Genomic DNA, 24,043 nt, shown 5'->3' with positions numbered 1-24,043 from the left:
TAATTTTGCTAACTGTTTGAATAAATGTACTTGGTATTTTTCTGTCTTACATGTTCTCTCGGTCAGGAAGATCTCCACGATGTTCATTTTCTGTACCACTCTCTCCATGTCATGAAGCATATGTTGTAGAAAACGGAATTCATTTCAGATTGACAGCTGCTTTGCCGTGTCAGTTCTCTGTCACGAAGGAAGATACCTAGGATATAAACAAAGAAATTCCTCAGTAATATGTTTGGACACTTGCCTTTAGAACTTTATTATAAACTCTGGGGCTCAGTTTGCCTTAGTAGGTCAGTTTTCTGATTTCCTAATAGGCATCTCTTACCAATATTCATCTCAGTTATTCTAGGTAAATCCATCTTACAGTATCACAGTATCACTTAGGTTGGAAAGGACCTCGAGGATCATCGAGTCCAACCTATCAACACAGACCCCATGCCTAGACCATGGCACCAAGTGCCACGTCCAATCTCCTCTTGAACGCCTCCAGGGTCGATGACTCAACCACCTCCCTGGGCAACCCATTCCAATGACGAATTACTCGCTTGGTGAAGAACTTCCTCCTCACCTCGAGTCTAAACCACCCATGTGGCATAAAGCCCCAGATAAATCAAGATATCCAGTTTAAACTTTGTATAAATTCTTCAGCAATTACTTAGTCACTTAGAAGTAAATTGAGTTATTTTAAATAAGTCAAGGAGCTATAAATCTTTCTTAGGCTCACTTAGTCTTTTTCAAAATTCTTTTGGCACATCAAATACTGTGAGTCTTTGCAGTTTCTTACAAACAGCTGGCTAGCTCAGCACCAAGTTCACCTAGCGAGCTGACAAACATATTCTGAAATGTCTCTAGGGTAGGAGATGACTGGCAACTTTACAGGTAGTGTTCATCTAGTTACTTTGGCATTTCTCTTATGACAAAGGCCTTTGCATTTCATTCTCAGGTTTATTATATGTAGGAAAACTGCAAAACTTTGAAGAGCTCATACTGTCACTGAGCTTCTGAATTAATTTCTTCCACTCATTTTATTTTCAAGTCTTCTGGCAAGTCTTGGCCTCTTCTCCCAGGCAACCAGCACCAGAACAAGAGGACACAGTCTCAAGCTGTGCCAGGGGAGGTTTAGACTCGAGGTGAGGAGGAAGTTCTTCACCGAGCGAGTCATTCAGCATTGGAACGGGTTGCCCAGGGAGGTAGTTGAGTCATCGACCCTGGAGGCATTCAAGAGGAGATTGGACGTGGCCCTTGGTGCCATGGTCTAGTCATGGGGTCTGTGTTGATAGGTTGGACTCGATGATCCTCGAGGTCCTTTCCAACCTAAGTGATACTGTGATACTGTGATACTATGGCAAAGCTAGAACTACATTGAGCATACTTTGTTAATATGCATACACACACGATTACATTCTTTACCTAACAGCATGCAGCACCACTCAACAGAGATTCATTCTGAACTGTTTCTTTCTCTCTGCAGCAGACTAGGTCATCCTGTACACAACTTATTGACAGACCTCTACAAAGGTTCACACTACTTAATATTTATTACAAGCACTTAATTTTTGCCATCCAAGAAGGGTTGATTACTCTGAATTGCAGGTGCTATACTACTATGATTGCAGTAATTAAAGTAATTAGGGTTGGAAGAGTTATAATGAAGTTATTAATATACAGAGTCATCATCACATGCAGAATACAGGGGTTTTGACAATGCAAAAGAAGCAACAGGGTAACGCTGCAAAAGGCTGGAGGTCAGAAAACCACCTTTTGCATGAATTTGCAGGTAGACAGTTTTCATAACTGGGAAAGTAAGTTGACGTATATAATTTTTAACTCCAGTAGATGCTGAGCTGATGTTAAATTCTGGACACACTTTTCTTGCTAACAAGGATTTTTGGTTTTGAGGAATCTGTACCAGACACATTACTATACAGAAGATACAATCAATACAGAGATATTGAATGCCAGATCCAAGATAACTTATGCTTTCAGAGAGGTTATGCTTTTCCCTCTCTGATAACATCATAAGTATTTAGCAGTTTCACTCTACACTGGCATCTTTTGTTTGTTGTTTTTCTGCCACAAAAAGCTTATTACAAATTTAAGTTAATCAGAAACACAGCATAAATACTTTTTTCAAGAAAGCTTGCCAAGCCATCCCTTCCTTCTGCTATTATAATAGAGAAATAGCCTTGGCAGAATTTTAGAAAATGGAATTACAATCTTCTGTTTCCTAATTGCAGGGCATGGATGCAACTTTCATTAGCCTGCATTTGGCAAGTTTCCCTGATTTTCAGACCATCAAGCCCTTTCTTACTGGAAGTGGAAAGCGTTGTTAAGGGCTGGATCCCAATCCAAAGACAAAGCCATCATTTCCACTGCCCTGTGGTCAGATCCTAGCGACACAAAGTATGCACAGAGAGAGTCCATCATCCACTCTGGCTTTAGTGACTTTCTTAGGTGATATACATTAACCTCCAAGGAAATCTGGGGCATTTTTTTGCACCAGCTTTCAACATGGGTAGTTACCAAAGCTCACAATCATTTGAGAGATGAACATATTGAGAATAAGTCAGATGTCTTCAGTGTTGCACAGGGATCAGTAGACATGATGTGTGATGAGATACTGACCTCTAATGTCCTGGTGATATTCTCACGACTGAGGAAGAAAACAAAGCAATAAGGATTTCCATGTATTTGAAATGTGTGTGAGAACACCTCACAGCTCTATGTGCAGTTATGAAGATTATTTTGTTTTATTTTGTCTACTGTTTTGTAAACATACTTACAGGCTGTTTTGCCTCTCTATATTTTAAATACATATGAAGGTCATACAATCTTCTTGCAGAGTTTCTTTTTAGCACATGCAAAACAAGGTAAAAACATACAGAGAAAGAACCAATTGCAAGTTTGAACAGAGATCTGCACTACAACTCTACAAAATGTTTTTCTGTGGAAGACAGATGTATGAAAAATTAGATCTCTTAAGCTATCAGTTGCACCACAAATTGAGATGGTTATAAATTTTAGATGCTCGTATTCCAGATGTCCTGATACAGAATGAAGTAAGACTGGCAACGCAGAATTAATTTGCCTTTCTTCTAGAAGAGACAGGACCCAAAGCCAAGCATCTTGAACAGCTTATTTTCAGAGTACTCACAGAACATGAGAGGAAGTTTCTTTTCTTGGAAGACATATCTACTATTGCTTTGATTGCAAGTTGTAGAGAAAAGATAATTGTTAAAAATACGAAGATTTGTCCTTAACGCTTAGGTATTACCTACAGGTTACAAGATATGCATTGGAAATGAAACAGAACACCCTTTCAAATAAGGCCAGATCTGTCATAGTTTCATTCAGGGTTGGAAGGAACCACAAGGATCATCTAGTTCCAACCCCCCTGCCATGGGCAGGGACACCCCACACTAGATCAGGCTGGACAGAGCCTCATCCAGCCTGCTCTTAAACACCCCCAGGGACGGGGCCTCGACCACCTCCCTGGACAACCCATTCCAGGGTCTCACCACTCTCATGGTGAAGAACCTCCTCCTCACATCTAGCCTGAATCTCCCCACCTCTAGCTTCATTCCATTCCCCCTAGTCCTATCACTACCTGATATCCTGAGAAGTCCTTCCCCAGCCTTCCTGTAGGCCCCCTTCAGATACTGGAAGGCCACAATGAGGTCACCTTGGAGCCTTCTCTTCTGCAGACTGAACAGCCCCAACTCCTTCAGTCTGTCCTCCTAGGAGAGGTGCTCCAGCCCTCTGCTCATCCTTGTGGCCCTTCTCTGGACACGTTCTAGCACCTCCACATCCCTCTTGTAATAGGGGCTCCAGAACTGGACACAGTACTCCAGGTGGAGTCTCACCAAAAGAATTCAAATATAAGATGTTATGAGAAACACTCATAGGGTGAAAAAAGTACTGCAATGTGGCTAACTCTTGCCTCATGTGAGGTGCCAATAGATACAGCTTCCAATGACCAAGTTAAGAAAGAAAAAGCATATGCTGCTTCACATGACACAGTAGATATTGATATTGATATTGACATGACAAGCAAGATGAGATCATTGCAGAAAACTCAGATGAACTGCAATCAGCAGCCAACACACAAATAACCTAATTAATGCCTATTTTGTTCAGTAATCTTTAAGCACGTTTACTTCTCTCCTCTAGAAGCTGTATTAGCTTCCCAACCTTTAGATTTTAACCCTGGATTATTTTATTTTTTGTGGAATTGTATTTCCTATGCCAGTTGCACTCTCCTGCGGTGATTCAAGTAAATGTTTTGCCACCGTCGCTAATCACCGTGCTGATACCTTATTGTTTCTCTGCATGCACTCCATGCCTGGAAATGCATTCTCCATGCTTGTGCTGGGAATGAAAAGAATTGGAAACAGGCCTAACATTTCTGCCAAGTTTTCTTGAGAAGAGTTATGCAAATCTTCATGGGTGACAATGAAAGAAGTTCAGAAAACCTTAGTTTGCACAGCTGCTCTAACAGGAATACAGATTTAGTATTTAGCTTTGGCTTTTTGGCCTGTTTTGAACTTTCAGTGTATTCAGAAACCTCAGTGCATCAATGACCTGAAAACTACTAATTTTATAGACTGTTTATAAAGAGAGTAGCTCCTTTTCTGATTGTTACTCACCTGATTGTTACTCATCTGATTGAGATTTACATTCTTAGTAGATAGCTCACACTTTCCAAAGATTAACGTAATACTTGTGAAAAGTGTTTTTAAAGATATATCCTTGTAAACTTTCAGAATTTATACAGTCTGTGAGTTTCTGTCTTCCTGATTGGAGTTGAATCAGTGCAGTTAGGCCATATCCCTGCCTTGAATTCCTTCTCAGTTCTCTCAGACCTCCTTGCAGTCCTAGCAAAGAGAAGGTATTTCACTTCTCAGTACTTTATTGGCCAGCCAGCCCCTGGATAGTCTCTGTATAAATCTGTCCAAATTCTACAGAGATGTTTTGCTTTCCTAGACTTTGTGGCCAGATTCTTATTTTTACAGGCATTTTCCATCTCCAGGTATCATGGAAAAGATGTAAGGCTGGAGAAGGCACTCACTTTGCCTTTGTGGAAAACCCTAGATACGATTATAATGCCTCTGGCCTAAACTTCAGAGCTTTGTTGTAGGAAGGGTAATTTTGCCTTTCCCTCCCTTGAGGGAACATTAGGCAGATTCCTTCCAGCTCACTACCCATGCCAGTTCTGGGAGCAAGATGTTATGGCAGACTGTCCTCCAGTGGAGAGGACTAGAACTGACAACCCTGTTTTCTCTGTGGTAATTTCTTTTCTGACAGATTTAGAAAATGCCACGTTTTTGTAGCAGAAAATTGCATTTTTCATCATATATCTCATTCTATTCCCCTGCAGACTACCAAATGACAAGGGCCTGCAGCATACTGCTCACTGAGTTGCAAGGCCCATTTAATTAAATGGTGTCCATTAGGGCATATTCCAGGAGCCTGAAATCTCACAGTTAGATTTTTATTATACAGAAACATGGAAAATGTCATAGAAGTGATATCTCTATTATCTGTTAACGTAGAATGAATAATTTTAACAGAAAAATGCCTACTTTTAAGAAAAAGTATCTATTTTAAGTGTTGTTAAGCAAAAAAAAACAACCCTGTATTATGTTTCAATCTAAGAACTTCTCAGTCTATTTTGTTTTCTCAGAAATAGAGGTAATAATTTAGACTTTGACTCTCTATTTTGTTTGCTTTATGGGAACAACCACCCTTTTCATCTGAGACATCTTCTTTGTACACTGATAACCGTTTCCAATATTGTCTCGTTCTGTTAGAAAGAAGCTTTCTATTACTTACTCTACCACATGACAGAAGAACAGGAGGCCTTTCCAAACAAATTAATATTTCTTAAGTCCCAACAAATTAGCAACACATATAAGGGCCCCAATCTGGCTTCTAACAAATATGAACTTCATAAAGTCGTTGCTACAGAGAGGAAAAGGAGACTATGGAACAGGTGCTCTACAAAGTATATCAAATGCCTGGGTAAAGCAGAAATCTCTCTGCTGTGCTAAGTTCAATAACATTGCCTTCAACTAATTAGCCAACTCCAAAAATGAAAAGGTCATAAATTAGAAATATTGAGAGTAAGTTATCACCTTTCCTTCAAGGAGAATTAAGAAAGAACTGCTCCAGAAATTGTGTTAAAACCCATTGCTAGATATGCTGTAAAAACCCACTGATGCAGTTACATGTCATTACTGGCAATTAGAAAGAGGTTAAATGCCTCATGACACAGTAATATTATGCATCAATTAGAAACTGCTCATGAGAAGAAGGAAAAAACCCAACGTTTTGACACTGTTTTCAATACTAGTATTTCAGAATAAAAAGTTACTCCATGAGTAGCTTGGCATCTTGAAAATGCAGGTGTACTTTTGGTGGTTTTTTATCAACCTGATTTTGTATTTTTTATTTTTATGTACAAACCTGCAGAGCTGCACACTGAGTGCGGGCAGAATTGCAAGAGAAAGGCTCTCAGCTATCAGGCAAGCACTGATCTGGGAGACAGAAGGGCAATTCATTCTGAGAAAAGTGGATGAAGGGTCAGACTAAGACTGAAATACTGGATTTGGTTCTGACTCATGACAGCCTTCACCAACTTGCCCTAAAGCAGGTCTTTTGTCTCAGTTCTATATCTATAAAGAAGGTTAGGTAGTAAAAGTGATGGGGAGAAAAAAATTACTGTAAGACACTGAGGACTGTGTACATATCCAGACAGATATTGCAAGCAGAAAATACCTGGAAACATATTTCAGAGGATCATTCATTCCAATAAAGTCTGTTATGAGAGCTGTAACCCTTCAGGAAGGGGAGAGCTACATAGCTTAGTTTACTAATGCAGTAATGCCCTGTGGCACTCTGTCTGGCAGGGCATTGCAATGCAGAGCAGACTGGCTAGCAAGATTTAGCCAATCATTGCATAAATGACAAAAAAACTGATAAAAGGTACCTCCAGTCAAGTGCTTTGGTCTCAGTGTTGGCTAAGGAGTGAATATTTGGAAAGCTAAATAGAAATCAGGTATTTTCACAGCTTGCCCTTCCAGTTATACTGATTGAAGATTCCCAAAGTGAATGATGTCTCTGTAAAAAAAATAAAAGACAAAACCCCTGTGAATCTGACAGATAACCAAATGGCCTGTGTTTCATAGCTAATTATTTTCAAAGGCAGGCAGTTGTCACCATTCCTCACTGAAAAAGAATGCAGGACTATTAGCCCAAGGTGAGCCTAAGAGGGACCTAACATTAGGGCAGGATGCTACCCTAGCCTCTGGGAAGCTTACCATAACACAAACTTTTGCTGTGGCTTCACAGGAGTAACTCAGCTCTAGGGTAACTGGGCATGGACATTAATCCCTATGCATCATGCTCTAGCTTGTAACATAGGGATAATGGTAATTCTGTACACAACTGATATATCCTCTGCTGTGAGGACAGGACGAGGGAGCTGGGGTTGTTCAGCCTAAAGAAGACTCAGGGGGGACCATAAAGCTGCCTTCCAATACCTGAAGGGATCCTATGTGAAGGCTTCAGAGGAACTTTTTGTGAGGGTATCTAACCATAGGACAAGGGGGAATGGTATTAAGCTGAGGGAGAGTAGGTTTAGACTGGATCTTAGGAAGAAGTTTTCCAGTATGAGGGTGATGGAACTCTGGAATAGGCTGCTCAGGGAGCTTGTGGATGCCTCCTCCCTAGGGGTGTTTAAGGCCAGGTTGCATGAGGCCTTGAGCAGCCAAGACTAGTTGAGAGGCATCCCTGCCCATGGCAGGGACAATGTAGGTGTGGAGGTTGTGGCAGATGATCTCTAAGATTCCTTCTTACATAAATCATTCTATGTTTCTATAAATTAATTAGGAAATCGCCTTTCTACTTCTGACAGTATAAAAATATAGGTAGAAATAATTTAAGAAGGTTACAACAGTCAAGTGATAAATGTATCATGGATGTGTCTATATCACCTACATTCCATCTGCTGATGTCTCACCCCCCAGATTGGAATGGCTTATGCCAGAAGACATCAAAAAGAGAAACAAACAAATGATCAAAACTCAACCAAGACAGAAAGATTTTTTACTTCAGACTCCTTGTTTATAGTTTCTCCAATAGTGTGTCAGTCTGTCTTCCAAGAACAGCTATATTACATTTTATACAAATGTTAATGAGTGCAAAGTCAGAAAGGTTTCCCCCCCTCCCAAATATGTGGCTTATAAAGAGCACATAATATTGAAGTACGAACATTTTATTGGATGGCTACTAATGCACTTAAGGTTCTATCATTCTATCATAACTTGTACCAACTGTACATAAAGGTATATGATTTTTTACATGTATATACTAAGTGAGTAAATTTGTTGACTACATCCTGTATAACAAGTCTGAATTTTCCAGGGCAGTCTGAATAAAACTTCCTGACACAGCCTGAGTCATGTATGAGAACCCTGAGGTGATATAAGGAAAACTTCACTGGATTTCTGCAAATTCCATGACCCCATTTTTTCGTGTGTTAGAAACTTAAGGCAAAATTCTGGAGGTTTTATGAATTGCAAAACTGGTTGGAATCTGGAGAAGTGTTTCCCAAGTCTTCTGTCACCTGAGAAGAAGACACTCTTTCCTATTCCACACTTGGTAACTTCTACCTCTCTTCTTGGTAATCAAGGTTGTATTTACACTACAGCAGCAGCACCTGTTGAAATGGTTTCAGGAGAAGAACATCATCAACCATCACACAGTCCACACAGAGCGTACAGAGGGAGATAAATCTTTTCAATGATCAGTGAGGCCCTCTCATTGCTGCCAATTGAACAAAAATGCACCAAAGAGTGTGCAATCCAGATCATTTCTCATAGAAGGAGAACCATAGAAGGTTCTCATAGGAGGTGAAGTTGAGAGGTTTCTTATCAGCTACTTGACTTTTTTTCAGTGTTATTTTTTTCTCATCAGAGCTGGGACTTCAGTTGAAAACCTTTCAAAATACCCTGACCCTCTTATTCTGAGCTTAAAATCTATGAACCAATTCAGCAGCATTATTCACTACATAGGGGACCTGCCATATTTGTTACTTGCTTAGACATTGTGATATGCCTGCTCCAAGACATCAGGAAAACATTTTCCAGACTTTTGAAATATTCCAAGACTTCTGCTGAGAATTCCTCTTGTTTGCTACTGTTTTATAAATTGGTGCTACTCTTGATGTCCAGCAGTAATATTTAGTTATTAAAAAAGCCCCACATAGTACCCTTACAACAAATTGTATGGGAATTTGGCTCTGTTACTTAAGTCGGGTTTGTAGGTCTTCACCGTTTTTTTGTTCACAACCTCTGAATTTGAAGACATTCATACATATATTACAATATATTTTATCAAGTTTCAAAATTTGCTCTCTTTTCTTTAGACCTGACGATGTCAGACACTACCATCCTTTCACCAGTTGCTGAGCCCTCTGCCAAACATCAGAAAGGTAGACAAACAGGGAAGATGGAAATCAAAACGGAACAGATGGCTCATCTGCAATTATACCTCTGAAAGGGCTGAGAGCTTCACAGAGATTTATAAACCTTCTGGAGAGCAGACATTTGATGATCACATGAAATGATCCCCGAAAATGTTTTATATGAGCAATTGAAAATAATAATTTTATGCGGAATATAGGGAAACTCTCAAATCAACAGTGATCTGACAAGGAGAAAACAATCAGGTCCCAAGAGGTTACTGCAAGTGTACATAACTTGAGCAAGTAAAAGTATGATTCCAGAAAACACATGTCCCCCTGCCCCACCCCCAAGATTTCAGCCAAGTGAAATATCAATTTTAAAATAAATGTGCTGGGATGATTTCACTAACAAGAATGAAGGAAGGGTGACTGATCTGGTCAGTCATTAGGATGCATTGGTTATCTCAGTTTTCCTCTGTACGAAGGGAGATAACTTCTCTTGGTCTGGTAATAGTTACTTCATCAAATCTGTGATGCTCCTTCCCTTTTTAGACTAAATAAAGCCGAACAACTATTCTGTAATCCTCCTTCTCTGCTTTCCCCATTGACAGTCTGTTTTGATCTCATTTTTGTTCTTGTAGTTGTTGAAGGAATATTTATGTATGTGTATTAAAAAGAGCTGACAAGTGCATCCCTATCAGGATTTAAGCCCTTACATATTATATGCTCAAGTACTTGGTGAAGATGAAATTAGAATTAATGGAATTAAAAATTCAGGAAGTATCTCCATCTTATCTCCCCACTGTCAGCAAAATTTAAGATGCTGGTTTTCTACCACTTGCTCAGCTGTTGTGTTTCTTTTCTAAAGTATTCCTTTCAAACAGACTATACAAGAACGATTTCAGCTTCGGAAGTGTTGGCCATGCAGTAAAGATAGACAAAAATTAAACCATGTAAATGGTATAAACTGAATTTAAAATCACAAGCTCTTGCTATAAGAAATTTCCTGTAGTAAGGGCTGATATCCAGAAGTCTGTGGCTAACAGACTGATTCACAAAAGTCTGAGTCAATTTGCTAAGAATCCAAAAAGAAAATTAAACCAATTCAACTGACAAAGTTCCAGCAAATTTCATCAACTTCTGGCTTCTAAACTGAGCAGAAGGTAGGAGATGCTCTGAATGGAATTGCTCCAAGGCGGCCAGACAACATCCAAATGGAAGCATTAAGCTTGAAACGTTTTTCAAGCAAAAGAAAAACATATTTGGAGAAGCAAATATTCTAGGAAACATAAACAGAAAATATTATCACACAAGTTGTCAGTAAGGGTAAACAGAAATACCATTGGTTTACCCAGTGATAACATTTGTAGTGAAGCATTTTCATGCTTTTCCTCACATTAACCACAGTTTTGACCTCAAAGTAATTGAAAAACTTTGAGAGACTTAGGAAGGAAAAGACAAAAACGAAGCCTCAGACCTCAGCACCAGCAAGGACAAAGAGGGAAAGCGAACTACTCTGGTGTGAAACAATGATTTATGTATAATTTCTCTGAAACTGGTTTTTTTTTCATTCAGCCATGGAAGGAACTTTTGAGGCTAAAACTTACAAATTGACTTAGTCTGGAAGAAATAGTACTTAAAATAGAGAAATTAGGGGTTTTCACAAATCACTTTCTAAAACTTCTTCTGAGAGACAGAATTAATGCATGTGCATTGTTATTTCCCATTAAATTATGGGTAGATAGGACTGGATGTAAAAAAAAAAACCAACAACTTGAAAGAAACTCCAAGATTAGTAGTAGGGAATAAGATCTTCACTGAAATTTATAAAACAATGCAAGAAATAGAACTAGGAGCCAAGAAAACACCCCAAAATAATTGTATCCCATCAAACATTTTAATGCCTTAAATATGATTCTATCTTAATTGCTTCAAGCTTAGTGTTCCAGCTGCATTTCAAGGTTGCATTTCAAGCTGTTCTCCAATGATCAGTAATGCTTCCATTCAAGTAAACAAGCACCGTGTCAATACACTGTCAATGCCGGAGCTGGGCTCCATATGTCACACCATTTTCTTTTGCTAAAACCAAAATGGAACAATACGGATCCATTATGACATGGTGAACATAAGGGCTTAAACATGGTAAATCTGTTGGGAAAAATTACTGAGAGGTTTAGTCCAGGAAGGAAACTTTTAGTGCAAAAGAACAGAAAATATACCTACTTCAGTTTGGTCAGCTGCTGGTGTTAAAAATTACCTGTTTCTCTAGACAATGTTTAAGCAAGTATTTTGGTAGCTACAGCACTTTTGAGACTGTTGGGTTTTTCTCTGCTGTATCAACAGTGGCAAGATTCCAAGTCCTTCTTTTTTCTATCCTCTCATTTGGTACAGAGCTCTTTTCTTACATGCTTCACTCATGCTTCCCAGGAAGAAAATTGTCATGGAAAATACCCTATGATACAAACGTGTTTACTTCTGCAATGTTGAATCGTAAGGAGAGCCTTCCTCATAGTATTTATTTGTAGCAAGGAAAATGCTATAAAGTTTTACAGCTATCCTAGCTCTGAAGTCATTCAGAGCACAGTGGAATTAAAATCACACTCTGCCACACAACTCTTCTGTAACCAAGGTGTGGAAAAAGGGAGAGGAAATTGAAAAGATGGAAATGCACGGGGTACTTAGGGCTGAGGTTATCACCTCAATTACACAGAAGAGTAAAACAGAATGAATGCAGGTAGAGAAGGTCAAAATGTAGTTTGGTATTTCTGAGTAGCTTAAAGGATAAAGAAAAAAGAATTTATTTGAAAATTTCTCTTTACACTTCTGTATAAACTATTCTCTCCCAAATAAGCAGACAAAATAGGTTTAGGTACTAGAAGTATGGGGACATATATGCATGCACTTCAGGGTGCTATAGCTTCCCCGACACTGGCAGTACCCTTACACTGACTCCATGGCAAACTTTAATTACCATTTCTAACTTCCATGGTAATTTTCTCTTTAAAATCTAAACTATTCTTCCTGGCATATATATATATATACACACACACACAATAGAATATTATCATAATATATATTATATATTAAAAAAATATATAAACCAGGCATATCACATTTAAAAATCTTATTTAGAATGCATTTTTTAATGCAATTTTGTCCTGTGCAAAGGGTAAAAACCTCTTAGAGAGGCAGTGAAGATTGAAAAGAGTCAGACAAGATTGGGAAATATTCTGCTTCCACTCCCTTCTGCATGTACTCTAGGGATAAACGTAGGAGTATTTTGGTCTCTCTGCTGTGTCACTTGAGTGAACACAATGTTCTCTCATGAGTGCTGCCAGTGTTCTTCCATATTGTGCAACGATAGCAGAAGAGCTCTTTTTCTCACAGGTCAGTCAGTGCACTTCCCACCATTCTGAACTCTCTTTCTTAAAGTAAATACAGCCTTGATTGTCTCTGTTTTGTTTTTTTTTTCCATTTGCAGAAACATATGTCCTTTCACTCAGAAAAGGGAATGTAAAGTTTATCTTTTGAACCTGCCATACAACAGACGAGTCTGTCTAACTTACAAGGTCAGAAGAGTCAAAAAAGTGAGGCTTTTCCAAGGAAGTGGGATGATAACTGCTTACTTGATTAAGCCAGCTGATAAGAATGTCTATTGTAAATTTTTATCTCTTTTCATTCCTTCCTTTGGCTCCAAGAGATAAGAATTGAGAACTTTGAGCCTGCCATTGATCTAAGCCTTCAAATGACTTGCTGATTATAGATAATGTTCTCATTCAAATGAGCAGTCCCTGACTGCCCTGACTGCAATGAGCATTGCCTGACTGCGATGAACAGGGTTTAATCCTATACTTTAATTTCACACAGAGGTGTATTTACACATCCCAATCTCAAATCCAACTGCGAGTTTTAGCATTGACTTCTGCAAAACAAGAATTTATACCACATGAAGTCCTCAAGTTAGGTTAAAAATAACAACCTTAACCTTAATTGTAAGTTTTCCATTAAGAAAACCTAAACAGTCACAATAAAGGACAAGAAAACGAAGGAGTTTCTAAAGTCCCATTAAATATATTTATATTTACAGAATAACTAAACATTTTTACACTAAGGACAAATGTATCTTTCTCTAAACTCTCTCCTTTCCAAGAAAAAGTGCTACCCACTAAAGCATTTTGGACATGTAAGCCATTTCATAATCTTTACTTCCTGTATGTGAAGTGTTTAAATTATAATATATCCTTTCTGAGCTAGAAGAGACACCAGGAAAGCACATTATGGATGAACAACATATTTATGCAGAGACATAATGATTTTCTTATTCATTTATTCTCTATTCTTTCCCTAAGAACTCCTACAAACTGATTTGCTCTGGAAACTCACCAAATACTGAGCTGGTACTTTTCAACAGCGTTATCTATGACAATTCCAAAGTCTTACTCTTGGCAATTTTGTAAGTCACAGAATCACAGAACATATCTGGTTGGAAGAGACTTTCAAGATCTTCCAGTCAAAACTTTGACACAGCAATCAAGGGTCAGCACTAAACCTTGTCTCTAAGTGCCAGGTCCACAGGCCACTTGAACACTTTCAGGGATAGTGACTCCAACCACTGCCCTGGGTAGACCATTCCAATGTTTGATAACCCTCTCTGTGAAGAAATACTTCCTAGCAGGATGTGTGAATCTCAAGGCATTCAGCACTTAAATTGAGCTGATTTTAATGATAAAGATTTTTTTTTATAACATATGAAAGTCAACAGCCCCCTTTTTTTTTTGTTTCATTTCAGTAGGTCTCCTTCTGTGTTAAAGAAACCATCACACAGCCAAATTACCTTTCATTGCCTTCTTACTTTCTTCTGCTTTTAGACAGTTGTTGGCTTGTGCCAATGTGACCTGGTTTAGTCGTGCTCAGAATCATGTATGTGGACACTTTTGTACCATCAGTGAATCTTGGTTTGTCAATTATTCCTAATACACTCCTCCTGCAACACTGCAATTCGTCAGTGGGAGCAATTTCAGCAGAGAGAGCTGTTCAGCCCACTAGGCATTCAGAAAAAGCCTCTGGATGGCTGTTGTTCAAATCCCTACCATATCTATAATCTTACCTGGGAAGCAATGCCATTTATGACAGTTTTCAGTGCTCACTAAAGTGCAGACAAATTACAGGACTATCTGGAAATAAAATTTTAGATTGAAGACCTTTGAGTCTTACTCAAAGTATATTGTAACACAAGCTAATTGTTGCATTTGAGGCTCTAACTAGTACTTTGTGAGTAAACCCCAGACTAATTAACCGTTTCTGCCAGCTGCATTTTTTTGAACAAGGCACAAATACTATGTATTTTCTACCAATTTGAGTAATTTGGATTGTTATTGTGCAGTGACTGCCAATCATCCGAGGCGGAAAATTACCTGGCTACATACAGCAATAGCACCTGCTAATTCCTGTTCTTTCTTCTTTATTACTAATATAAAACCTATTGTGGTAGACAAGATGTCTGCTATCACCAGACACATTTAAAACCTGATAATTTTATGGCAGTTACTTTTATATTCATGATTCCAAATGACCAGGGGCACCTAAAGAAACATCCCGGAACACAGGTTAGGAGTTACTTGGTTGCAAACCTCTCAGTGTGTCAGAACTGAAACACATATAGGACCTTCATAGACCAGTAACAGCAGATTCTGTCAACAGGATAAAAAGTCAATTTTGTATATTGCAAACAACTTACTGCATATTCAGATGGGACTCAGTAGAGATGGTTGCTGTTATACCAGTGATTTGCCACCTAAGCTATGGTTATTTCTTCCCACTCTGCTTTTGATAAAGGGAAAAGGATTATCTCTGCCTGTGCACACACACATGTAGTGAGTTGAGAGAGAAGGCCTAGCTTTCTGTTGACCACTGCAGGATTCGAACCCATGATCTCAACACTCATAGCTCCATGCACAGAGTGTTCCAGCACTGTCCCTTTCTTAAAGGCACAGCCTCAAATGGTCACACACGCAGCAGAGATCCAAACGGGGCCCTGATACTAGCAAAACCAAAATGAGGAAAAAACCTCTCTTCCAAACCATACAAAAATATCCATTCTGTATAGTCACAAAACTATAGTATAGCCCATAAAACTATAGTAGCTACTGTATGTCTGTTTTGTGGTTTGGATTGCACCCCCCAACAATTTGGAAACTTACAACCAGAAGTAAATTTACCACACTTAGAATCTGGAAGTCAAATGAAACTATATTTACAAAAGTACACTAAATATAAAAGGCAATAAACAGGTACAAGATATATTGCCATTTATTTACAGTTGTCCATCCCTTACACTCAAATTCTCTGGAAAAACTTAACTTAAAACTTAGACATTACTCTTAAAACTGTAGCAATCTGAAATACACAATAAACAGGAGAAACCCACTTATGTCAACAGCAGTTATTAAGCACTACAGTAAATACATATAGAAAAGCAACAGTTAATTTAATTGATCTGATACAAGGCTAATATACACAGAAATACCATCACCTATTCTTTTATGGGAGTATTGACATTTGCAGGAATTGTTTTCTGAAGATTAAGATGAAACAAAGTTGGGATTGATTTAAGTATTCAAAAGGGTTCTATTCACTGGCTTTGCTCTGCAGAAAACTCATTTCTGAAAGTCAGATGGATTTAAATTGATTTGAAATAGAGCTATTTAATTATCCAGAACAATGGTGGTATGTGAAACTTATTGATTACTCTGAGGGTTTTCCATGGCAAAAAGCTTAGAACAAAGAGAGAGAGAAGTCAAAGGATTAGAGGAGGGCTGTTAACAAGATGACTAAAGGGGTACAAAAATGCCCCCCCTCAGTCTCTGGCTCTGTAGAGGCATTGATGTGGCAAGCCTTGGCTCTTGCATGCTTGTTCTTGACTACTCTTCATGCAGGGGCATCAATAGCATTGGGATCAGGTGAGAAAGTTACCAGGACAGCACATTCAAGGGAGCTTTCTTGTGCATGAAGGGAAGATGGCACTGTTTGAGGACTGGCCTTATCAATATTTTCATCGACAATACAGAACCAAATTGTGCAAAGGTTCTCTACAAGGCTTCTAAAAATCAATCCTCTCAGTGTTTTAAATGACAGAAAACCTGGAAAACCTTTTCTGGATGATCTAAACAGGGCTTTAGTTAAGATACTCAGCTTTGTAACAACCAAAGCAGCTTTGGACACATGAATAAATGAAATGCTAGGAAGCTAAAGAAACTCTTAGGCCAAAGAGTCCTGTGAAACTCTGGAGTAACACAGCAAGTTGGTGGGATTTGTGGAATGACAAATCTGTACTCTAAATTTCAGCCTTTGGGATAACTTCAGGTTGTGCAGAAATACTTGCAATAGATTGCAAATGTACTGACTTAGAGCAGAGCTCCAGAGCATATGTGCCACCCTGGTTTCTAAAAGCACACCTATCTCCATAGTGACTGAATGCTCTGATGAGTAAAATTAAATTGCTCACAAGTGCATAAGACAGATCAGACGTTCATATCAAGTAGTATTTTGCAGAGTAGCTCCTCAGGTTATTTTGTCTGAGTAGCCAACTCAGTCAAATTATATTTGACGTCAATGGGAATTTTACTGAGGCCAAGGACTGCTGTATTCGGTTCTGAAGAATAATAAAGAAACCCCAAAACATTTCTGGCTGTGGAACAAAACTCTACTAAACTTTAAAGATATACTTTGCTAACTGGAAGTGTAAACTCAGAGGCCTGAGAAGTATCAAATTGGTTCTGGGAGTATTTGATTCTACAGAAAGAGCTCCATGAACCATGCGGTTGTAATTCTTTTAGCTTGAGGTTTTGCCTCAAGTTTGAGAAGATAATGAATAATTAGAATTATTCATTATCCACTGGGAGAAATCCCTAATATGTAAGGCCAGGCACAGCTCCTTGTACTCAGTCTGATGCTTATCCCATGATAAAGTAATGAATTTAACTTGGGCTCCTTTCAACTAATACCCATTATAAATGATGGGACAGGAAAGATACTGCTGCATGCTGTTTGAAGGAGTAAGATACAAGTTTTAACAGAATTAAAGCAGTAAAGAATAAACCTTAAGATCATTTATTTGCTTATGTTCTGGAAGAAGATGGAAAGGTTGGCCTACAAACTGTTTTTTTATGCCCATGGTGTCTGACTACCTGCTTCTGTATGGTGTATAGCAATAATTTCTGCAAGGTTTATTTTTCTATGATCTTGGGGCTTAGGAGAATAGGAGGCTGGGTACACTGAAGAGCATATTAAAAAAACAATATGCTTCCATCTGATGGAAAACTAAGAAAGCTAGAGATGTATTTTTATCACCCTTCAAATTACCACGACCAAGATAGAGCATTTTCTCTGACATTTCTGGACTAAGACTGCACTGCAAATTCAGTTGATTATTTAAAAAGAACACAAAGCAATCTTAGGCCTACACCAATTAAATTTTTTGGCAAGACTTTGGCTCCAAACACAATTCAGTAAAATTCTAACATTTGGTTAAATTCCTATTGAAATCCTCCCTTTTCTCCTTCCCTGCTATGGTTTGCAGCGAGCTAAATTACAAAGCAGTAAAATTCAATTTAATTAAAACTCTGTTCCACTTTGAGGAAAGAATAATTGCAGAAACCAAGATGAACTCAAGTTCTCAGATTTGAAACACAGCTAAATAAGCTTGGTACTTTCCAGAGTCATTCTTCAAGGGTCAGATAGAGCTTTTTTTTAATACTGTTAGGTTCATCCATCACTGGTAAAATAATATGGGCTTTTGGATATCACCCCCTTGCAAATCATAAATAAATGGTACAGCTCAGTAAATCTGCATGCCTTATATGCCCTCTGCAGTTTTATGCCTAAATTAGAAAGTCAGAATCTATTTCATACTGTCAAATGGATCTTTAGCAACTGGGATTTGTTTTCATATTGTTGTACCTCATAAGCACAGAGAATACACGAGCTTTTTCTCTAAATTAAATGAAAAGATTATTGGTTTTGCCCTAAGCAGACATTGCAGAACATGCCCAAGAAGATGAATATAAAAAGTAAAACACAGCAAAAGATTGAGTACTTGTCAAAACCAAATTGAAGGCAGTAGGCAGCAAATTGAGTTTTCTTCTACAATAACATGCAGTTCACATTCTACTACTGTAATGAATATTATAATATATGCTTTCTAATATAACATCTGTTCAGGCATTTCTCAAAGCTTGAGGATATTCTTGCTCTATCATGTCTCAGTACATAGCAATAAGTTTGTACTGTTCACTGCATAGCCTTAAAGATCTTTTTCTGAAGATAAGAAAACATTCATCTCTAGCGTTTCAGTTACAGATTTAAAGCTACAAAACTCAGCAAATTTACAACAATGTCATCACACTGGCTAGCTCCCAAATGTCTAGAGTTAATTTGAAAGTCAGCATAAATATGATAGACAAGCATTAAATCTTCTCTGAAGCTTAAACCCAACATTTACTCAGGTGATTACAAACTCGGTTTGCAAATTATGAGCCCAAATCAACTTGGTTTTATTTGAATACAATCTCCATGTCCAAGGAAAATGGTAACCAGCAAGTAGAACGTTTCAGCTTGGTCACCATTATCCAATTAAAAACTAGAAGAGGTCAGGAAAACTGAAATTAATCTAATCTTGAAGACTAGGTGGAATGTAATGCTTTTTTTTCCATCAGCATGCTCAAAGACAGTGTTTGGCTTAAAAAAAAAAGACATTAATAAAAAAATCTTATTCTGAACATTTTGTGTTCACTTAAAGACACAACTGAACACCAATAAGAATAACAACAACTAAATACAAAGGGCAGAAAACATTAAAAAGACCTTCATTTCTTGGTAGACATAACAGATGTCTGACATGCATGCAGTTGTATTTAAGCAAAGCTGATTTGCTTGTCTGTAACTCAATATTAAGCTGTAGATTAGTTTTGTACTGTAATTTATATAATCAGCTTCTGAATTTAAACACATCTATTTGGAAGACATAGGAAAAAAAAAATATATTCCTTTTAGCATTCAGCAGTTCCAAATTTCTCTGAATGCCAACAAATTCCTACCACAGAAATATGAACCTCAGACTTTGCTGGTGAACTTGAAAGCTTTCCAAGATACTTGGAGACCACCTACAGAGAATCTACGCCTGACCTTGAGTGGAAATATCTCAGGGAAGCTATTTCAGCATGTTTTACAAAGTTCAACAAGTGAGAATTCTGTCCATTACAGAAGCTGTGGGACCAAAATTACATGCAGAAACACGAAAAAGTGTCATGGAAGCAGTCAGAATTAAATGGACATAGAAACAGTAGAGTATTTTGGGGTTTCATAGCATACAGGCAATTGTGATCATAGGATGTTAGGGGTTGGACATGAAGGTGAATGGTGGATCAGTAAATAATTACTGTTTTAGAGACTAATTATCACAATTCTTTTATCTGATCTCACCATGAGAAATATCTTGAGATTAACAGAATAATAAAATACTGAAGGTACACACAAACTCAATTCTTTATGCCCAGTCAGGTCAGATCTTGACCTAGCCTGGGCAGTCCATCTGGTCTGCTGCTGCCCCACACCAGTCACACAGGTCAGTACCATCATGAATCTCTCCATGAGCTGGGGATTACAAGGCTGCTGCTTCTCTCTATTCCAGTGATCTCAGAAGCATCCTCCCTCACTAAGCTCTGTGGAAACAGGCAGATCCTGGCCCTATTTCAGCGATAACAATCGTGTAATCACCCTTTTCTGTAAGCTATTGATAACAGTCCTAGTCCGGCATAGCTCTAAACTTGTGTTGGTAACTATTTACTTGGCTTGGCAAATCTCCATGTGATGTGCTCAGAGACTTTATGAGCTTCTAAATATTTTTAAAACATGGAAGAAGAGAGCTAAGAAGGAAAAACAAGGCACTTGGAGCTTGCACATCTCCTGCCATAACTGCTAAGAAGATACGGTTTACAAGAGCTAATAGTGTCAGCAGAGCTGCAGAGACAGGCTGAAGATCTGCTTCTTGCCCTGAGGAGTTTACCTGCACTGGTGTGGGCCTAATCAATAACCCTGCCAGAGGGAGAGAGAATTTAACAGGTTCAATGAACTTTGTTCAGATCTCCTCTTTTTTATATTAGAGTCCCAGCTGAAAATATAGTGCATGTCTATTTTGCTCAACATAGTTTTATAAGCTACCGTAGCCGGAGGCCGTTTTTCCCTCCTCCCTCCTCAAATGCATTGAATTCAGCTGCAGGGTTTTGCAGCATCTGATCAATATTTACTTCGCAAGACAATTTTAAAAAGAACAAAAATATTCTCTCTCATGCTTTTTTTTTTTTTTTTCCCCAAACTTGTCAAGATATTTGTGTAGTTCCAAAGCAGGACTTAAAGCCTTTGATGAGGAAAACAAACTAACAGAGAATTTGTAATTGATTAATTTTGTAGTATTCACAGTTGTTCAGACTGCAGCTCACCCAGAATAGAGGTCACATTCAAAATACATATTTTTCTTACCAAGTTGTAAAATCATTCACACAGTGTTGAAAATTTATGTCCTGAAATAGATAGCACATTTAAACTCAACTGCTTCTCCACAAATTATTTGTGGCAAAAATGTGATGGCAAACAGTTGCAAGGAGCTATCAAAAAGCTTGGGTTGTTAAGAAGCATTTCTGTATTGAATCACCTGCATGCACATATCTTGTCCTTTAAATACATTCCTGCTAGATCACACTGGTTAAAAGGATATAATTGATCTGTTGACTGTGCTGGGTGGCATAGCAGGATTTTTGTAAAGCTTATTTCGTTCTGAGGAAGGAAGCCTACATGTGATTTGCACAGAGCCTTGTGAAAATAATCTCTGATCACAGTGACAGTAGTTTGGGCAGACAAAACAAGGCTCCTTGTCATAATCCATTTTTCTTGATGTTTTAAATTCTTTATTAGAATAACCTTTATTAGAATAAACCAAACCAGGTTGGAGGAGACCTTCAAGATCATCGTGTCCAACCCATCAACCAATCCAACCCACCCAAACAGCTAACCCATGGCACCAAGCACCCCATCAAGTCTCCTTCTGAACACCTTCAATGACGGCGACTCCACCACCTCCCCGGGCAACCCATTCCATAGCGCAATCACTCTTTCTGTATAGAACTTCTTCCTAACATCCAACCTGAACCTCCCCTGGTGCAGCCTGAGACTGTGTCCTCTTGTTCTGGTACTGGGTGCCAGTACCCAGTACTCTTCACATCAAAAGAGTTAATTATAGGTGAGTATCATTTACTGTTATGAAATTGGATGATGCTAATTTCTACCAGAAAAAAAACTTAAGATAATGCATGCAGTGGCGATTAGTTACTGAGGTGAACTTCTTCAAATCTTGCAGAATGTTTCTTTCCATTAACATAAATCAGCCCCAACAAACAGAAAATATTCATTTGTCCAATGTCTAATCTCTTTTAAGGGCTAACTGATTCTATAAGGGGTTACTGAGTCTACCCAGCACTGAGTTTATCCACTAGTGTTATCAGAAGGGCAGTCAAATCTTTTCAAATAAATTTTATATTTGAGATGTTATTTAAAAGGCTGAGGTTTCCCTTATTACACTAAGAAATGAAAATGCAAAAGCTTTTACTTCTTGTAAACACAATCTAGTACAGAGTCTAGAATGATGCAAAGAAATTTAAAAAGTAAATCTGACCTTGTACATTCCTTCCTTCAACCAATGACCTTCATTCCCTCCCCTTTTTCCTAGGATTTTTGTTGCTGTTGTTGTTGTGCAAATGTGGGTCCAGAGAGGTTCACTGAATTAAAACGCCTTGCAATTAGTAATTTATATGATAATTAGCATTTCGGACTCATCATTCAAAAGCATTAGGGCAAACAACAAGCCTAAATTACAAAGTGGCTTCAACAGTTTCAGAAGGGTTTCTAGAGTGGTCTGGAGGACAAACTTAAAAATATATCTTATGTACATCACTGATGTAAATGTTCTGCATGATCTCTGCTCACCAAGTCATACGGATAAGAAAGCAGCTATTTCTGATGTTAGTCTTAGAATAAGATTTTGGTTCTGATAACAAGAGATTTCCTAATATTTTATGTACTTTGAGTCTTGAATTATGCAGTAGGACACTGCCCAGAAGCTAAGTATTGTGACTTGAAACACAGCAGAAACTAGACTGAGAGATAGTGGTAGACTTTTCAGTGATATGTTGTAATTGTTTATTATTTGTCAAAGTCAGTGTGAGATAGAGGATTGAGTAAGAGTGAGTAGTTTGGAAAATGCCACAGCATAAACACGGGTTGTCCACAGTGGTAAGAGACAAAGCAGTTCATAGGCTTCATCCATTGGGTTAATATATTTTTTAATGTTCCAGAAACTTTAAAAGATAACATCTACAATAATAATAAGAAGAAATAATAAAATTGAGTACCAAAAGCCCACTAAACCTATGCTTTATGAATGATTACTTTGGTTTTCACTTCACATATTCGATCCTCAATTGCATTACTAGATCAGGATTTACCACCCACAAACACTCCACAGTGGCTGTATTCTGTGAGGTATAAACCTCTTCAGAGCATCAAATCTGTACTTAAGTTTTTTTCCCCCAATAAAGGCAGCCATTTAAAGCACAGCAAGGCACATAAGCTTCTAGCAAACTTGTGTTTGGGCATCTGGAATCACTCCCTGAAGGTCAGCTCGTTTAAAATGCAAAATGAGTGTTCTGCATGACAGCAGTGACAGTCTACACACCCACTGAGTTCATGAGGCCATGAAGAACTGAGGTGTTATAGGGCAAAACAAAAAGAACCAAAGACAGAATCCTTCATGGAGATATATTTCTTGAAGAAACAAGGGATTTGTTGAATCATGTCCTGTGCTCTCAGAGTCCTGATACAATTTTTTTTTGTATCTTATTTGTTTAAAATAAACTGTTCTGCCACACTGCTATAACTAATCTCTTTCAGAATAAGGGAGGTTTTACTCAAGGTCTGCTGGAGACGAAATGAAGACTTAAACTCACAACATCACAAATAATTTTCATTCCTAGCATTATGTAATTAGATAGAACATTTCATTTCAGCTCCTTGCCATCCATTTTCTTCTCTCTTCTTGCCCAGACAAAGCTGAGGACGCAATACAATTAGAAACATTACTAAACAACTCCTTGAAAACAAATTTCTTTCAGTCTGATTTTTTCTGAAACAATGACTGCCACTAAGAGACAAAATGGGAAAGCATTAGAATACAGCACTTTATAATCTGTTTTTCATTCAGCAGCTAAAAAGTTAGAAGCTTCTGCTCTTTCTTTCTTTTATGTAAAACATCCTCAGGCAAGTCTGTCCCTTAAAGGTCAGATATTTTTCTCTATCCTTGACCACTTCAATGTTTGAAGCAAATGTTAGGCCTCCGTTATTGTGTCCACAAAAAAACCCCTCCTCCAGCCTTTGTCATTGTCTTGCCATCTCATGCAATAGCTAGTAAAAAATGTTTTTCCTAATGCAAACATATTTTACATGGTTCTTAAGTTATAACAGATGGTATGT

The 24,043-nt window shown here is 38.1% G+C and overlaps 1 long non-coding RNA gene across 1 annotated transcript in view; it reads right to left on the bottom strand.

Moving 5' to 3' along the window:
- LOC137444714 (uncharacterized) overlaps window positions 1-24,043 on the bottom strand; it is a 33,243-nt gene that overhangs the window by 6,289 nt on the left and 2,911 nt on the right. The window contains exons 2-3 of the long non-coding RNA XR_010988227.1: window positions 6,989-7,119; window positions 51-196 (exon numbers count right to left, since the gene is read on the bottom strand). This is a non-coding gene — a long non-coding RNA (uncharacterized lncRNA). The remainder of the gene's footprint in view (window positions 1-50; window positions 197-6,988; window positions 7,120-24,043) is intronic.

The sequence above is a fragment of the Melanerpes formicivorus genome, unplaced genomic scaffold (genome assembly GCF_026170545.1).
Source record: "Melanerpes formicivorus ecotype bairdi unplaced genomic scaffold, bMelFor1.0.p_v2 SCAF_12, whole genome shotgun sequence".
Classification (NCBI taxonomy): Eukaryota; Metazoa; Chordata; class Aves; order Piciformes; family Picidae; genus Melanerpes; species Melanerpes formicivorus.
Note: the sequence above shows the minus strand (reverse complement) of the source record. Positions and strands in the feature narration are given on the sequence as shown.